This window comes from Doryrhamphus excisus, chromosome 11, assembly GCF_030265055.1.
Source record: "Doryrhamphus excisus isolate RoL2022-K1 chromosome 11, RoL_Dexc_1.0, whole genome shotgun sequence".
Lineage (NCBI taxonomy): Eukaryota > Metazoa > Chordata > Actinopteri > Syngnathiformes > Syngnathidae > Doryrhamphus > Doryrhamphus excisus.
Genome location: NC_080476.1, coordinates 1,432,939 through 1,448,809, shown reverse-complemented (window position 1 = coordinate 1,448,809; position 15,871 = coordinate 1,432,939). Strand labels below are relative to the sequence as shown.

The 15,871-nt window shown below is 45.6% G+C and overlaps 2 non-coding genes across 2 annotated transcripts; both read left to right on the top strand.

Moving 5' to 3' along the window:
* Positions 1–1,435: 1,435 nt before the first annotated feature.
* Positions 1,436–1,507, top strand: trnaq-uug (transfer RNA glutamine (anticodon UUG)). The gene has a single exon. It is a non-coding gene; the product is annotated as a tRNA-Gln (tRNA).
* A 6,433-nt stretch (positions 1,508–7,940) lies between these two features.
* trnat-ugu (transfer RNA threonine (anticodon UGU)) lies at positions 7,941–8,014 on the top strand. Its single transcript has one exon. It is a non-coding gene; the product is annotated as a tRNA-Thr (tRNA).
* The last annotated feature ends 7,857 nt before the right edge of the window (positions 8,015–15,871 follow it).

Genomic DNA, 15,871 nt, shown 5'->3' with positions numbered 1-15,871 from the left:
AAATAGATGATGGATGACATCAAATATGAACAATGTACAGTGTAATCAGTAATTTGTACATATAATTAAAATAATTTAGAATAAATAACAATAATTTAAAGTCTTGGTTGTGCGTGTGGGCAGGTAGAGGCTTATTTGGCATTTGTCTGACGGCCAGGGGGAAGTAGCTCTAAACCTGGTTGTTCTACAGCGGATGCTGCAGAGCCTTCTCCCTGTCGCCAGGCGAGAAAACAGTCCATGCTGGGGGTGTGTGGGGTCAGAGTAGATCCGACGGGCTCTTGATACGCAGCGGGTGTTTGCTATGTCCTTAATGGGGGGAGGGGGGTGTCCCAAAATGATCTCCTCCGCTGTCCTCACCACTCTCTGCAGTAACATCCAGTCCGAGGCCTTGCAGCTCCCAGACCAGACGGAGATGCAGCTGGTCAGCAGGCTCTCGATGGTGCCTCTGTAGAAAGTGGTCAGGAGAATGCGGTCCGTTAAGGATGAGTTAGTCGATTTGATCTGGAAACATTTGATGCACTATGGTCCTGTGGTCTGTTAGCTCAGTTGGTCAGAGCGAGGTGCTAATAACATCAAGGTCACGTGTTCAATCCCCGTACTGACCACTATAATTGTTCATATACTGCGACAACCCACTGGCCACCATAATCAACATCCCACCATCCACCCACCTGTGAAACACCCTCGACAAGGCCAGGAAGAGGTAAAGAAAACAGCATATCAAAGCAGTGCGGCAACAAACTTCTTGGTCACCAAAACTGCAAGGAGCAGATCAAAGGGGGCAGTGGGCCCCATTATCCTCTACCCAAAATTTTCACAAGTGCAGAGAATGCGGACCGTGAAGGAACACCCCCCGGGCCCCATAACCAACAGCGAACAACCCAGTCAACTGCGAAACACCCCCATCATGGCCGCCAACTGACCGGTGAAAGGTAAAAAAAAAAAAAACAGCATGGCAAAGCAGAGCGGCGGCAAACCTCTCGCCCCACGTGACTGCATGAAGCAAATCAATGCGGGTGGGCGACCCCATTGTCAAGACTGCAAGGAGCAGATCAATGGGGGCAGTGGACCCCATTATCCTCTACCCAAAATTTAGACCACAAGTGCAGAGAATGCGGACTGTGAAGGAACAACAAAAGCCCCTGTCAACAACACCCCGGCCCCCATGCCCCAGTGCAGCGTTGCCCAGGAAATATGGATCACAGGTATTTGTCAAAACAGGGGCTTGTTGGTCTAGTTCTATGATTCTCGAGCGCGAGAGGTCCCGAGTTCAATTCCCGGACAAGCTCTCCCTGTCCTTTGACCTGATTACTGCTTTTTTTCTACACAATTCCCAAAACAACAGGATCAGTGAAGTTCAATCAACTTCAATCAAGTTCAATAATGGAATCTGACAGGATGTACTTCAGGACCTGACGATGTCTGTACCCTTGTAGGTTCCGTGGTGTAATGGTTAGCACTCTGGACTTTGAATCCAGTGATCCAAGTTCAAGTCTTGGTGGAACCAACTTGCCCTGCAGCAATCAAACATTTGGACTGTGTTTTCCTTGACCAGTTAATGTGTGATTACTTGTTGATTTGAGTACAAATACAAATCAGTGGTAACCGTGGACAACAACTTGTCAAAAGGTCAGAACCTCACAGATGATGTCGTTGTATATCAGTTGAAATGCAATGGAAACTGGTTGCCAGTTTTGTTACAAGCATGAGACTTGTCAACTCATGAGTCAGGAGTTTTCACATGGATTCCCATGGATCCCCCTGACAGTTTTGGTCTGAGGATTTCCCATGGCTCACCACCGTCAGAAAAGTCTTGACACCATGACTGAACCCAAAACTGCACATGGTCGACAGGATTTGAACCTGCGTGGGGAAAACCCAACGGATTTCAAATCCATCACCTTAACCACTCGACAACAACTTGTAAGATGCAAAAAAACCTCGCGATTATGCCGTAATATCAGTCAAAGTGTAAGGTAACCTGCTAATTCAGTCAGCAACCATGAAGATCCAGGCAATTTCACCTGGATCTCCATTGTCACAGGCGTCTTTACACCATAACGGCCCCAAAAGACTAATGGTTAAAATGCACCAAATATTCCCTGTTACATCAGTACAAATGCAAGGAAAAGTGTTGGCTAATTCATTCAGCAACCATGAGACTTGTCAACTCATTAGTGGTATTCGGGCTCACATTTTGGGCATTTTGGTTTGGCGTGTGGGTCTCTGTGGCTGGTCGGTCAGCGCGCTCGGCTGTTAACCAGGAGGCTGGTGGTTCGAGCCCACCCAGGGACACTCTCTGAACTCTCTGAATGCATCCTACCAATTGAGCCATCCAGGCCTTTGGTTTTTAGGTTGTGTGGATGAGTGGTCTAAAGCGCCAGATTAAGGCTCCTTTCGCTCGGGAGGCACTGGTTGAAATCCCACAGCTGGCATTTTCCTTGTCAGGTCCATTATCCACGACTGGAATGATTTACCCGACTGGTTGTTGCAACCGCAACACTGCTCAAGGTTCAACGTGACATTGTCACATACAAAACAGGAACTCCCCGTTGGTGTAACGAACCCCGGTCTTCCATGTGACAGGCGGAGATACTGTCCACTATACTAACGAGGACTGCTGCTGAGCTGATGACAGCAGGTTGCAGATAGCGTTTCAAGATGACCCCAACCATTCAACCGAGACCGAAGACAAATCCTATCTCCAGTCAAAACCTATCCAAAGCACACTGAATCCTAGCCACTAGACCACCATGGACCTTCTCTGCCAACACTGCAACACCCGCAGAATTAGCTCAAATGGCAGTGTGCTTGCTTTGCATGCGAGAGGTAGTGGGATCGATACCCACGTTCTCCAAGAAATCCTTTGTTTAGATGATGTAAGATGAACTCTGTAGTTGTTTATATAAGTGGACATAAGGTAGGAAAACTCTTGCATTCCATTAAAAGTAATCAGCCATTTGTTATTGAAAATTTGGATGGGAGGTTCGTCCTGGAAGATCGCAACGGTGCTAAGTCAAAACAAGGCCATGCAAAATGGGAAGCATTCTAGAGTTTTATTACACCGACTCGAGATACATTACCAAAAGTTGTTGCTATTCCCAAGGGTGTCTGAGCCATGCATTCATTCTTTTTTCCATTCCATTTTGCAAATACTCAAGTGCTGTCCACCTTAACTCTCAGGTGGTCCGGTCTGTTTCTTTTCAGGTGTCATTCTGAGTTCTGCCCTTTCGCAGGAAAAAGAGCCTTTGTTTTTCATATGAACTCTAAAGAAAGGTACAAGCTGAGATACACTGCATTGGCCGGGAATCGAATGTTACTCCTGGGCAGTAAACCAGGGGTGCTTTTCAAAATGTCTGCTGCTGAAAAGTGTAGAAAGAAGACCTATTGTATCCTGGGGTCTTGCATTTCTCCTGACAAAAACCCCCGTCGACAACACCACACCCCTCATAACCCCCCGACCCCATAACCAACAGCGCAGAACCTAGTGAACTGCGAAACACCCCCATCAAGGCCACCAACCGACCAGGGAAAGGTAAAGAAAACAGCATGGCACGGAGAATGCGGTCCGTTAAGGATGAGTTAGCCGATTTGAGCTGGAAACATTTGATGCAGTGGTGTCCTGTGGTCGGTTAGCTCAGTTGGTCAGAGTGTGGTGCTAATAAAGCCAAGGTCATGGGTTCACCCCTGTACTGACCACTCTTCTTTATCTGCTCCAGGAACAACAAAAGCCCACGGCGAAAACCCATAACCAACAGCGCACAACCCAATCAACTGCAAAACACCCCCATCAAGGCCGCCAACCGAAAGGTCAAGAAAACAGCATTGCAAAGCAGAGCGGTGGCAAACCTCTCGCGCATCGTGACTGCATGAAGCAGTTCAATGGGGGCGGCTACCCCATTGTCCTCTACCCAAAATTTAGACCCCGAGTGCAAAGAATGTGGACCGTGAAGGAACAACAAAAACCCACGTCGACAACCCCCCACCCTCATAACCAACAGGACACCACCACAAGGAAAACCTATCCAAGGGCACCTATGGCGTCAATGTACGTCAGGTTGGAAGCGTTGAACCAGGGTGAGGTTGACACATCTTGTCTGGTCCTCAGGGCGTCCGGTGGCATGAGGTGAGACCCTACGGAAGTAGCACTATGCACTAGGCGCTCCACATCAATTGACAATACTGTTATTGCCCTAGTGGGGTATGGTCTCCCACTGGTCTCGGGGGTGCGGCTCTCCTCCGGCCTGCTGGCGCCCTGTTGCCGGTTGGGATTGCTCCTCCATGGCCTCTTGCTGGTCTCTTCGGGGAGTTGCTTCGGGGGCGGGTCTTGGGGAGTCGGCCCAAGCCTTGCCCACACCCACGGGGCCGGAGGATCTCTGGCGGTGGGGGCTTGACCTGGCTGCGCGGGGCGGGGTTGCTGGGTGGTAGAAGGCAGTCTCTCTCCTTTTGTCATTCTCAGTGACAATTACACATTCACACACTCGCATTCACATACACAACACACCTCCATATGGGCACTCACAGCACATGGGTGCTTCTCTATACAATCTACTATCTTATCCCTGATGTTTATATAGTATTTGTATGCTATTATTACAGTAATAATGATGTCAAGCAGTGAGATTTTAATTACTGTAACTGTATGGTTGCAATTGTGTTTACTATCATGGTTCATGTTTTCATCGTTACTATTGCTACTGGTAAGTTGGACTGTTTCATTTCACTGATATCATCTCCAGTGTGACCCTTAGCCATCATTGACATTTAACTGTTCTGTTTGTCACTGTTGTTGTTTTGGGAATTCTTGTTGCTGCTGTTTTTGTCTCTCCCTCTACTGCCCCCCCCCCCCGACCCCACCTTTCTCTTCTCTCTTCTTCTTTTCTTTTCTTCTTCTTGCTCCGGTCCAGTCGCTCCAAATGGCATAACAAAAACATCAAATAACGGCAAATAAAATTTCATGGTACAGGGAAGTTGTAGCCAACACCTTTCCTGACACAGAGCAAATCTGTCTAGCATGTAAGGGCATTTAGATCAACAATACTATCTGCCCCAATGGCTGGACGGGACAAAAAAAAAAAAAAAAAAAGACAATACTGTTATTGGAGGAAGAAAAGAAATCGGGGCACAAACACCAGTAATGTTCTCGTCGGTAACCTATCACTCACGCCGGGTCCACCGCAGCACCACCAGAGGTCAGCCCAGAGGATCGGCCAGAAGAAGGCATCCACCAGTAAGGTAGAATTACACTAAGAGGTATTAATGCCGGGTTGTACAAATCGGGAACCTGTGGAAACGGTAATGCACATAAATTTACCTTTCGCCACTGTGCTGCTGAATATAAGCTTACCTTTGACCTCTGTAACCTCGGGGTGCGCTATGGCGAATGGCCTACAATTAGCCAATAAAACAAAGGATTCCTTGGAGAAGCTAGGCAATCTATCCCGCTACCTCTCACATGCAAAGCAAGCGCTATACTATTTGAGCTAATTCCCCTGCTTTTCCTGAATTGGCAGAGAATGTCCAGTCTCAGAACTATATTGGTTCTTGAATTAACTCAGAGCAAATGACTACTGGATTGTGGGAGGGAGCAAAGCAGTGGCTCAACATATTCGACAGTGCATCCCATGCCGGAAAGCTCGAGGAGCGACGGAGGAACAAAAGATGGCTGACTTACCTCAAGACCGCATTGAGCCTTCTCCACCAATTACCTATGGTGGTATGGATTGTTTTGGCCCCTTTCACACAAAACAAGGGCGTGAAGAACAAAAACAGTACAGTCTACTATTCACTTGTCTATGTTCTGGAGGTGTTCACATAGAGATGCTGGCAGACATGACCACTGACTAAGCCCTAAGATGCTTCATTGCCATCAGAGGTGCTGTTTGGCACATCCGATCAGATCAGGGAACAAACTTTGTTGGAGCTAAAAATGAAGTGGAAAAGTCACTAAAGGAAATAAACACAGAAAGAGTAACAGAATACCTGGCAGTCAAGCAATGCAACTTTGTCATAAATGCAAGCCATATGGGAGGTGTTTGGGAGCGCCAGATCAGAACCATCAGAAGCGTGCTCATTTCAGTTCTAGCAAACAGTGCTGGCAGGTTGAGTGACAGTTCCTTGAGTACCTTTCTTTATGAAGCCATGTCTGTTGTGAATAATCGCCCTCTTACTGTGGACAATGTAAACAACCCATGTGTCTGGAACCACTGACACCTAACCACCTGATTACCATGTAGTCATCTATTCCCATGCCACCACATGTTTCCAAAATGGCCCCGCAGACGGCTGCCGCGGTGCGTTGTTCCTCCAGCACCTGGACTCCGCAGGAACCTATGCTAGGATCCTGTTTGTGGACTTCAGCTCCGCCAAAAGACTGTCAGATTGTACAAGACACTTGAACACCTTGAGAAGAAGATTAAGAGAGGTCTTGTTCTAGTGAGAAGGGTTTGTTTTACCCGACTGGTTGTTGCAAACGCAACCCTGCTCAAGGTTCAACGTGACATAAAAAACAAAATACTCCCCGTCGGGTAATCGAACCCCAGTCTTCCACGTGACAGGCGGATATACTGTCCACTATACTAACGAGGACTGCTGCTGAGATGATGTGGTGTCGATTTGCTAAAGGGGAATTCAGAACAGGCTCGTGGCCCATGACCGTTTTTATGGTAGCTGGAGACTTTAACCACTGAAATCCATACCGCTTATCCTCATCAACGGACTGTATTCCCCACCCGTGACCAGCATGGGGACATTCCAACCCAAGATGAGAACACACTGGACCAGGGACACAGCAACATAGTAGGTGGCACAGACACAGCTTCACATTGCCCCCACTTTTAGACCCGACTGAAAAAGGACTCTCTTGCTTGGTGCTAACATGATGACCATTAGCATGTTAGCATTTAAGCTAATTTACTCATGTCTCAAGGCAAATAGACACATGGCATGATGTGGGGACACTATGGAACTGCCTTAACACTTTTGGATCTTGAGGCTGTCTTGCTAGTTTTTTAATCACAAGCCCTAAAACAAAAAGATCAGTGAAGTTCTATCAACTCAGACAGCGTGTACTTCAGGACACGACACTTTGGTTAGCACGCTGGACTGGTGTTGTGACGTTCACGAACGAAGCGGTTGTTTTAAACGGCTCATTAACATGAAGGATGAGAACCGAGTTGCAGCTGGGTAGTGTACGGGAGGTAACAAGCCATACCATTGACATCAAGGGCACACGTTGAGTCCACCAAGGCATCAAGGTGAGCCCGAGGGTGGCTCGGCTGTTTCTTACATAGCTACCTTTTAAACCTTTCAGCAGTGATTGTGATTTCTTGTTTTGTTGATGATAAGATAAGCCCTTTATTTCTGGAACATTTTATGTGAACTACAATTCTCCCTACAAAGGACACATATTTGTTAATTTGGACAATTGTCAATCTGCCCCCACATTGGACACATCATCATGTTTCATCCTTTGGCAACTGCTTTGTGACACCGCCAATCTGCTTAAAAGTCCATAGTGTAGTGGTTATCACGTTTGCCTCATATGCAAAAGGTCCCTATGTGGAAACATGGCCTTTCAATTGCTTCTTTTACAAAAAACTCAAGGTGACAAATGGGAACATGGTTATGTGCTTGATCTCTGAAGGTGTGTACACAAGCATCTGTCCCCAGTTTGGACACACAATCCATATTTCCCGGATGACTGATCGGGTGCATCACTGGCCTGCACGAAGGGGCTTATAGGAAGGAGGTGGCTGCTGTGGTTTCATTGTGTGCAAACAACATCCTCATCCTTGACATAGCTAAGACCAAGGGAAAGAATAATCGTCGGTTCTGTCCGCTTAGACTGGCTTGATTTCACCAGTCCTGTTGAAAGCCTGGCCACTCATGTGGTTTCCGTCATGCAGTGGTTCGCCTAACACTGAAGACACTCCTTCACGGGTGCTGTGCCTTAGTTGGTTAAAGTTACTGTCTTGTAAACAGGTGATCCTGGGTTCAAATCCCAGCAGTGCCTTGCCTGTGTTTTAGCGACTACTTTGATGTTTTTTTTTCTCTCTCCAACATTCCAAGTAAATGTTTTGAATCAGACGTATTGTTCTGTTGAAGAAATACCCATCATTTCTCATATGTAGTATACATGTCATATGTACTACAATGCTCTCTACAAAGGCAAAACCATTGCGAATTTGGACATTTGCGGGGCTAAAAAAAACAGACATGACAGGGGTTTAACATTTATGGGAAGGGTCCCACAACTCACAGCCTGAACAGGGACTTGAACCCTTGAGCCTTAGATTAAAAGTCTGATGCTCTACAAACTGAGCCACCCAGGTCTTTGGTGACGAGATTTGCAAACGCCTCCCTTTTGCCTTCAAATTACAAGGGCAACAGAACAATCCCTTGGAAAGTATGTGAGGTGCCTGACTTTTAATTGGAACTGGAAAGACTTGTGTAGCGCAGCACACAAATCAAGTGTCTTCCTCAGATGCACATGTTGCTACAGTCACAGACATTCACGTCATTTTGGGGAACTCATCCCGATCCACGGTTACCACTGATTTGTATTTTAACTCAAATCAACAAATAAATTAGTCATCATACTCTTACTGTTAAAGGAAGATACCGCCCAAACACTTGATTGCTGCAGGGCAAGTCGGTTCCACCAAGACTTGAAATTGGTTCCTCATTCATGTCCGTCAAAAAAAAAAAAACAGTGTACAGTGTCTTCTCCAAAGGGCCCCTGCTTACCAGTTGATGGGGTTTGACTTGATTCCTTGTCACATAAAAGCATTCCGTCATCTCTTGATCTATAATCCTGGCGGGTGCTTTTGCAAAAGCTTTAATTTTCAAGCGGAGCTTCTGTGTTTCACCAGACCTGCACAGAAACAAATTTATGACTTGATCAACCTAACTTCTAATCAAATGTTTAAAAACACGGAAGCTGCAATGTGCTTTTGAAAAGTCATTGACACACAGTTTGCCAATTGGGAACCACACAAGTGCTGTGCAAGAGTGGAGCGCAAACATAAACAAACAGTGACATGGATGCATCCAGAGAACGTCCCTGGGTGGGCTCGAACAACCATCCTCCCGGTTAACAGCCGAGCGCACTGACCAATTGCATCACAGAGACTCACACCCTGGCAAAATCTGTTCAAAGTATTTTTGGGCACAATCCATGGGTCTTGCGCATTCACGGAAATGGCTCTGTCCTTTTTCAACATGAGTTGAGACGAAATGTATTAAAATAGACAGAATAAAGTCAAACTACATTGACAGGGAAGTGGAGGTCCTTCAGACAAGACGGTATTGCCATTCTTTCCTGACAGACATAACATAAGCTAACAGCTCAGCCTTCGAGCCGGCCTTGAACCAGTGACCTAAAGATGCCAGTTTGAACCACGACAGTGCACCACTCTTCCAAGTGAGCTCTCACAGATCTTATTGTTCTTGGGCGAGTGAGTTGGCCGTTGTCAGCGAACCTCACAAAGCCACCGTTTTTTCCTGATCAGGGCACAGTTTTACTAGGTTGTGTGGATGAGTGGTCCGAAGCGCCAGATTAAGGCTCCTTTTGCTCAGGAGGCACTGGTTCAAATCCCACAGCTGGCATTTTCCTGTTCAGGTCTGCTCAATAAACACAGTGGGCACGAGGACATGATCAAGCTTGTGGTTCAGGCGGATGGCACTCTTGTCCAGAAGTCCAGCAAAGACCCCAACAGCATGCTGCATCCAACAACAAAATTGCATATTTCCAATACATAAAACACAACAGTAAATTTCTGAACACATCATCTTCACTAAATAGAGAAGTACATTATCACGACTCTAAGCAGGAATCAGGTGGACCATGATGTGTTCAGAGTGTCCCAGTGGAGCATGGGGGACGGTATGATAAGCATCCCTGACTGTAGTGTAACAGTGATCCAGAATATTCTCCTCTCTGGTCGGGCAATTGGTGAACTGTCCGTATTTAGGGAGTTTGTGGGTGAGGTTGCCTTTGTTAAAGTCACCAAGGACAATAACTAAGGAGTCAGGAATGGTTTGCTCCACACACAGTATCTGGTCGGCAAGCATACACTGTGCAGTTTCTGGTGCTCTAGTGGCTAGGATTCAGTGCTGTCACCGCAGTGGCCCAGGTTCGATTCCTGGTCAGGGAATTGACATTTGGATAGGTTTTGACTGGAGATAGGATTTGTCTTCGGCCTCGGTCGAATGGTTGGGGTCATCTTGAGGTCTTGTGAGTACTACACAATAAGACAAGGTACTGTCAGGACTGGGTTTAGCGTTAGACCGAGCATTTGTTGGATGCTCCGGGTTAGATCCTGGACTCATTTCCGATCCCAACATCTCTTCTACAAAAGGCAAAGAACTCCTTGGAGACTGCGGACATTCATCCCAAAATAAGACAAGGTGCTAGACATGAGAATGCAGTTAGGACTGGGTTTAGGGTGATACCTATGGTTGTATTTGGCGTACATATTGGGATTGGGGCCCGGATTAGTGGTCGGTACTTGGGAACATTTGATCACAAAAAACAAAGGAGTCTTTGGAGAATGTGGCCATTGAACCCGCTACCTCTCACATGCTAAGCGAGCATGCTACCATTTGAGCTAATTCCTCTTCTGTTGCAGTGCTGGCAGAGAAGGTTCAATCTCTTAACTATTTTGGGTCTTAGGCTGGAGTACGTCAAAGCGACATAGGTGACAAATGGGAACAAAGATATGTGCTTGATCTCTGAAGGTGTGTACACAAGCATCTGCCCCCAGATGCTTAAATGCTAATTTAGCATTTAAGATAAATTACCTTAAATGCTAACATGCAAACAACTACCATGCCAGAACCTGGCAAGATAGTCTCAATTATTGGAGCATCAGACTTTTAATCTGAGGATCCAGGATTTAAATCCCTGTTCAGGCAGTGAGTTGTGGGCCCCTTCCCTTAAATGTTAAACCCAACCTCTTTGTCTTGCTAATGTGGTCTGTTTACTTAAACCTGCAATTGTCCAATTACACAGGGGTTTTGTCTTTGTAGAGGGCATTGTAGTACATATGACGTGTATACTACATATGACATCATACGTGATGGGTATTTCTTCAACAGAACAAGACCTCTGATTCAAAACATTTTTGAAATGTTGCAGAGAAATAAATCAGCAAAGGAGTCGCTAAAACACAGGTAAGGCAGCTGGGATTTGAACCCAGGATCGCCTCCTTTGAGCCAGCCAATAAGCCTTTTCAAACTATTTGCCAAATCAGAATGTAAACAGAGATTGTGCTGAAACATGGGATTGAACCAGGGCCCTTTAGATCTTCAGTCTAACACTCTCCCAACTCAGCGGTTCATATGATTTCCATAGTGTAGTGGTTATCATGTGCCCCTAACCCGTGAAAGGTCCCCCAGTTCCGAACTGGGTGGAAACAAGGTTTCAACTTCCCTTTCGTACTGTCATAAATAAGCAGGGTGACATGGCAGTCATAGCAGAAGATGGTTTCGATTGATCGGTCTAAAGGCACTGCTCGCACAGCTGGTTTGTTCCTGGTAAGGTCCATTATCCACAACTGGAATGATTTAGCAGCAAACTGTCAGATTGTACAACACAGCTGAGCACTTCAAGAAGAAGATTAAGAGAGGTCTTGTTCTATTGAGACGGGTTTGCTTTACGCTACTGGTTGTTGCAGTCGTAATTCTGCTCAAGGTTCAATGTGAAATTGTGACATAAAAAACAGGAACTCCCCATCGGGAAATCATACAACAGTCTTCCGCGTGACAAAACTGTGAAACTGTTATTACTATTGGCTGTTTATATTGTTTATTGTTAACAATATCTAATAACAATCTAATCTAGTCTAATCTAATCTAATCTAATCTAATCTAATCTAATCTAATCTAATCTAATCTAATCTAATCTAATCTAATCTACTCTACTCTACTCTACTCTACTCTACTCTACTCTAATCTAATCTAATCTAATCTAATCTAATCTAATCTAATCTAATCTAATCTAATCTAATGAACTACAATTTTGAGAGTTGTTGTGGTGTCGATTGGCCGAAGGGGAATTAAAAACAGAGGCTTGTTGTTGGAATAAATGTACATACATATTTAGAAACGCTTGAGTCTTGCTCATATTATCCATTTGCTTTGCTAGTCACACGCACCACTTTATTCATATCTTTCTCACAATAACAGAAAACACCTGCTGGGCTGAATCATCTCTAACCAAGGTCACATAGTCACACACGCACCGCACACACATTTCACTGACCAGTCTCAACCGAATAGAATAGCTCCCCCACCCTTCAGGCGGTTGAGACATGTTGTGATACCAGGGCATTCCTTCAATAAAAAAGGCAAGAGGGCAGGAGCTGCTTCAGAGTGAGGTGGCGAATTGTTACTGAACGGTTCCTGATCACTCTCCTTGCAAGTAAACCAACTTACGTCTTTGTGTCTTTCTTTACAGCATGGTGAATAATGTATAGGGTTTAAACCTGACACTTGTGGCTCATGACCGATGGCAGTGGCAGGGGGAGGAAGCCCGCAGCTTAGACTCCAACAGCGACGGGTGGGAGAGAACGTGAATAAATACACCTCAGACAATCAGCAGGAGCCACAATTAAAAGGGCAGACAACTAAGCATCTTACCCACAGAAAGTGCATGCGCACACACAAGCCTGAGTGAGACAGCCTGGCTTCCGGTAACAACACGCTGCTAGAAGGAGCGACACTGGGGTAAACACAAGGCCCCTAAAACTGAATGAATTGAGGGAAGCATGGCATGCATACCTTTGTTTTGAAACCTGATCTCACAAACAGCGTACGCTGCCCCACACGCCTGCCAGCTCTGTGAGGGAGGAAGAGGAAAGAAAGGGACAGGTTCATTGTTTAGCCATTGCTATGTTGCTTTCACAAAGCAGAAATCTCCTAGCATACTGTACTTGACCTCGCTATGGACAGAGATAAAGAAGCCCCGGTCCCGAAGTTGCCACCTCCAAGATCGGCTGAGGTCTTAAACTGCCCACATGGACTAGTGTCAGGTTCAAACTCCTGTGACACTTGTAAAAACACTTAAATACAGAAATACAGAAGAGACAGACAACAGTATTCAAAGTTACTCGCAGCGAGGAGACCACATACCCAGTGACATGCCGCTCCACTCTGAATATGCAGTTCACACTCCTCTCCTTTTATTCTCTTTCGGGGGTCCCTACTACATGGTCGTGCAACTCTAAGGGGGTGGGGGGTGTAGAAATGTTAGAATAAAATGTAAATTCAATTATTATAGTGTTAAGTTATCACCCCTTATATCCGTTTGCTTAGACAATAGACAATAGTCTTGAGTGTTTTGAAGCAGCATTCCCAGACGCTGACCAGCTACTCCCAACACCACTAAACTTGCAGGTGCCTGGGAATGCCAGCAGCAACCTTGAAGAAGTTTCATCATGCAAAATGTGCCGAGATAAGAACACATGCACAAAAAGTAATTATTCTCACATACACACACACACATAGACAACAAATACAGCTTGTGCAACTGCTTGCTTCCCCCTCCCCTTAGAGTTGCACGACCATGTAGTAGGGACCTCCTAAAGAAAATGAAAAGAGAGAAGCATGAATGACATACTCAGAGTGGAGCGGCATGTCACTGGGTATGTGGTTTCACTCTCCTCGCTGCGAGAAACTTTGAATATTGTTGTCTGTCTCTTTTGTATTTCTGTATTTAAGTGTTTTTACAAGTGTCACGGGAGTTTGAACCTGACAAGAAGGCAGTTGCACAAGCTGTATTTGTTTGTATTTGGAACAAAATCTTCTCAAACTTAATAGTGACAAAGCAGATATTATCATCATCGGTCCCAAAAACACCACAGCGCCCACCCATAATTTCCATCTTCAATTTGACAGCGCCACCCTCACTCCATCCCCGCTCATCCGCAACCTTGGTATCCTCCTAGACCCCACCCTTTCATTTGAACCCCACACCCCCATCCTATGAACATAGCCCGACTCCGTCCATCACTTCCATTCTCTGCCGCTGAATCCCTAATCCATGCATTCATCACCTCCAGAATCGACTACTGCAACAGTATTCTCTACGGTACACCATCCAAAACCCTCAACAAAATACAATATATTCAGAACTCCGCTGCCCGCCTCCTCACCTCCACCCGCTCCCGTGAACACATTACCCCTGTCCCCCACTGGCTTCCCATCCCCAACACATTCACTTCAAAATTCTTCTCATCACCTACAAAGCCCTCCACGATCTGACCCCCCCATATCTCACAGACCTCCTCCATCCACATAATCCCCCGCGTCCCCTTCGCTCCTCAGACTCAAACCTCCTGTCACTCCCCTGTAAGAACAAGCTCTGAACCTGGGGAGACAGAGCCTTCTCCATCGCTGCCCCCACTCTCTGGAACTCTTTGCCCCACTCACTCTGTGCTTGCCCTGACCTTCCCACCTTCAAAAAACAACTCAAAACCCACCTCTTTAAATCTGTTTTTAATGTCTAACCTTTTATATCTGACTGCTGTGCCCCGCCCCACTTTTTTAACTGTGTATTAACCAAAGAATGTTGTATTTTGGTGTCTTTTATTCTGTTTACTTGCTTTATTCAACTTCATTCTTTTGTAAAGTGTAAAGTTTGAGTATCTTGAAAAGCGCTATACAAATAAAATGTATTATTATTATTATTATTATTATTAGAGTTGAGTGAACTTCACTGATTCTTTTTGAGGAATTGTGATTTAAAAAGTCAAAAAGTCAAAACGAGTAGACAAACAAGCCCCGGTCAGTGCAACGACAACGTTTGTCGCTGGAAATTTCCATCAAATGTCCAGGATTACTTGACTTGATGACTACCTAAATTGGCCCCGGTCCCGAAATTGCCACCTCCAAGATCAAATGAGGTCTTAAACTGCCCACATGGACAAGCCAAATATCTTCTAGACAAAAGAGTTCATGGTCAGACAAGACAAAGGTTGAGCCAGTCACCTGAACATTAGACTTTTGATCTGAGTGTCCCTGTTCAGGTGACCAATGATGGTCTGAGGTCCACTTGCAAACACCCCCTTTTTGCCCTCAAAATACAAGGGCAACAGGAAAATCCCTTGGTACTTTTGTTGGGCAAGTTGGTTCCACCAAGACTCGAACTTGCATCACTGGATTCAAAGTCCAGAGTGCTAACCATCAGACCATGGAACTTGCAAGGGTATAGACATCGTCGAGTCCTGAAGTACACCCTGTCAGATTACATCAGAGTTGATAGAACTTCACTGATCCTGTTGTTTTGGGAATTGTGTAGAAAAAAAAGTAAAAAATAAGGTCCAAGGGCAAACGAGTATCATACCACTAGACCAAGAAGATTTTTTTTGGAGATAATCAAGTCTCAGGTGGAGAGGTACTTTTCTGATCGAATTCATGTCATGTGTTGGTCCCAAAAACGGTCTTTGCACTTTTTTCAACACGACCACCTTTTTCAAAGGTATAAAATTAGCCCTGTTGCATAGGTCTGGAATCAGACCCGGATCTCCCGCGTGGCAGGTGAGAATTCTACCATTGAACTACCAATGCCTGCATAGGCACCACGAAGGACCATTTGGTTCCGAATTTGTGTCCGTCAAAAAATCACAACAGTGTACAGTGTCTTCTCCGAAGGACCCCTGCTTACCAGTTGATGGGGTTTGACTTGATGCCTTGTGAGTGTCTGGTGGTCTAGTGGCTAGGATTCGATCCTCTCACCACCACGGCTGGGTTTAGATTCCAACAGAAGAACTACCAGATGGTTCCGGCATGAGGTGCTCGGGTGTGTTGCACCAGCCTAAATACATCCCGTACACTACCGTGTCACCCTTCTTATTTAGAGAAAGCAAAG